The following is a 3,074-nucleotide window of genomic DNA, read 5'->3' as shown; positions in this document are numbered from 1 at the left end:
CTGATTTGGATAAAGAAAAGAACTTATGATGTACTTTATACAGAAACAACTTTTGGTGTAACACTAGAAAACTTAACAGAAACAAAATCATAATTATTTCAATATCTTCAAATGTGCAAACTAAATACAAAGAAAAACCAAGATAAATAAAATACAAAAAAAAAGTTGAAAATAGACTAAAAAAGAAGGAACATCAAGGCAGGGCATCATTTCACCTTCTCAATCTTCCTTTCTTCTTAAAAAACAAAAATGTAAAAGAAAATGATGTCAGCACTTTTTAGTTATGCAGATAAAACTAACTGGTAAATATGTGAGGTCAAGCAACTAACATATCAAGCAAAATAAAAATAGACCAGAAGCATAAATTTTCAGAAATACATTAATGGATTTAACAATTCTAAGATAAAAGAACTTGATTGAAAACGCATTAATACATCTCTCTCTCTCTCTCTCTCTCTAAAATCATAAATCCAGAAACCCATAACAGAATTTTAGTCATTAAAACAAAAAGAACTTGACAGAAAGCACATGAATACATCTCTGTGTGCATGCGTGTTTATCTGGTGTGCCTCAAGTAGGAAAATATTGCTTGAGAAGCTAAAAACTGAAGTCCATTGATCATCTGAGTTCACCTAGAATTAAAGACTGCAGAAATTCAATGAAATACCAACAAGTTTAGAATTTTATAGAAGCAAAGAATTTCTTAAATTTTGATTGTTAACTTCAAACAACATTCTTTTTTTTTTTTGGCTGATAACTGAATGAAATGCTGGGTTCAACAGGGAGTTACAGAGACTAGTAGTGTAGAAAAGCATAAGAAAGCATCAAGTAATATCTATTTATTTATTACTAGCAGTAGAAACTGAGCAAAAGATTACATTTTTTGTTCTTCTACTTGGATGGAAAATCAAGAGGTAACATCTCTCCCCACACACCTCTTTCTCTCCTTGATGCCCCATCTCCCCACACCACTCCATGATCCCCATCACCTAACACCCCACCCACAAAAAGTCTTCCTACTTCTCTAATACGGTACCGTTATTAGATCACAGCAAACCCCATCCTACATTGATGGGTTCACAACATACTAGCAATATTGACCATAAACAATCAAAAGAACAGCTACAACAGTTGTATGTTGGCAAACTTTCATATTAGGAGCCTCTGCTTCCATTTTTCTTTTGGTCAAAAGGCTGGTTTGAACCCATCTACACCGCAGCTACACGTGGTGTTGCTACACTAATTACATCAAATCCTAATAAGCTATGCAAAGACCCCCCTGCCCCGGGGGGGGGGGGTTGGGTTCTCCAGGACAGTCACCTCCAGCAGTGCTCCCAGGCTGAGTTTGGCAAGGTTGTCCTTGCACATGTTGCACTCCTCCATGCATGATTGAGTCTGCAATCCCAGCCTTGACTTACCCAACTCCTGGCCAATCTGATTTGGTTGACATGTGGACTATTAATAAGCACTTCGTCAATTAATCTCATTCCAGTTTGTGAGTCTGATTCTATGAAGATTTTCCTGAACCCCTTCTCCCAAGCCAGCTTCATTTCCTGCATTATAGCCCAAATTTCTGCCACTGTGTTTGCTTGCTTTCCCCAGTTTCATGTAGAAACCACCATTCCAGCCTCTGCTTCTGTTTACCCAAAATGGATCCCAATATCAGCCCAGTACAAGTTTTTGGAGGACCATTTCTTCACACATAAACCAACGGTTTGCCAATTGAGCATTTTTTCAAACACCTTTCGGGCACGACTTAGAACACCATTACTCTGCTGAGGCTAACTTCCGTTCCAGGACCCATTTTATACTCAGCTCTAGACACAAAACAAACACAAGATTTCAACAAAAACTCTGAATAAATTCACACAGCTTAAACAAACAAAGAAAAGTTAGAAAACAAGAAGGAAAAAATCACAGAGCATTTCCACAGAGTTTTCTGATAGCAGAGAGCTGGAGAGTGGCGGGAGAGCGATTTCAACGCGGATGATTGAAAATAGGGTTAATCGCACTTTATCCCCTTTAAATATAGGTCGTTTCTCATTTTACCCCCCAATGTTTATTTTTCCTCAGTTTATCCCAACGACTAACGGTCAACTCTAATGGAGATAAACAGAATATTGAAAAGATAGTAATATCCTTATGAAAATAATGAACAACCAAAAATACTCATATCTCTGGATTTATGAAATACAAGTTTCCAAAATTACCCTAGAATAATGGAGGGAAATTTCCCTCTATCTGGCATGAGACAAAAAAAAAAAATTAGGGAAGACAAAAGGTTCCCTTTTTTCATTGTCGGTCACCCTCTGTTCCTTTTTGCCATTGTCAGTCACCCAGTTTTTCCTTTGGCTGAATCCTTAGCAAAACCTCCATTAAAAAACTTGAAAATTCACCAGCATCTTAAATGGAAAAAAGGGGCAATCAATGAACTTGTTAACAGACGGCAGAATTGAATTTGAAGATTGTGAAAGTAGATTGTGAGAGCTTGGGCATCCCTTAAGGTTTGATTTTGCAATTTTTTCTCGATTTTAGAAATTTCTAGTTTTTAACCAATTGTATTGCACAGAAACAACGGTATGGGCTTTTTTAGTGGCTTTATGGCCTTTAATGTGGTAGACAATTATTTGTTTGAATCATCTGTTGGTGTGGTCCCTTGAAGATATGCTATGTCATTGTTGGGTTAGGATGAAAACGATGTGTTTTTATCAATTTTTGTCTTTTTAATTATTAATTTGTTGGATTATTTGTTTATTTTGGTTGGTGTTAGATAGACAAACTAGGATTATTTTTTTGTGGGACAATAAAAGATGCATGCTCTGTATTACCTATGCATGCACTAAAAAAGTTGCCTTTGTGTGATTATAGAAATTGGATTTTAAAACCTATGTTTTAGAGATTCACTACGGAGGCCATTTTGCCCATGTCTCAAATTTACAGTATGTGGGGGGGAGGAGAAGTTGCTAATTTTGATGATGTTGACCCTGATTTGATGTCAATTTTTGAGTTAAGAGATGCTTTTGAAGACGCTGGAATTCTACATGAAACATCAGTGTACTACAGAGTGGGAATCT

The 3,074-nt window shown here is 36.5% G+C and overlaps 1 long non-coding RNA gene across 1 annotated transcript; it reads right to left on the bottom strand.

The window, feature by feature from the left end:
• Window positions 1-824: 824 nt before the first annotated feature.
• On the bottom strand, window positions 825-2,354 carry LOC113718900 (uncharacterized). The gene is made up of 2 exons (XR_003454668.2): window positions 1,919-2,354; window positions 825-1,817 (listed from the first exon to the last, which is right to left on the bottom strand). It is a non-coding gene; the product is annotated as an uncharacterized lncRNA (long non-coding RNA).
• Window positions 2,355-3,074: the final 720 nt, after the last annotated feature.

The sequence above is a fragment of the Coffea arabica genome, chromosome 11e (genome assembly GCF_036785885.1).
Source record: "Coffea arabica cultivar ET-39 chromosome 11e, Coffea Arabica ET-39 HiFi, whole genome shotgun sequence".
Classification (NCBI taxonomy): domain Eukaryota; kingdom Viridiplantae; phylum Streptophyta; class Magnoliopsida; order Gentianales; family Rubiaceae; genus Coffea; species Coffea arabica.
The sequence above is the reverse complement of the archived record's forward strand: the minus strand, read 5'-3'. Positions and strand labels throughout refer to the sequence as shown.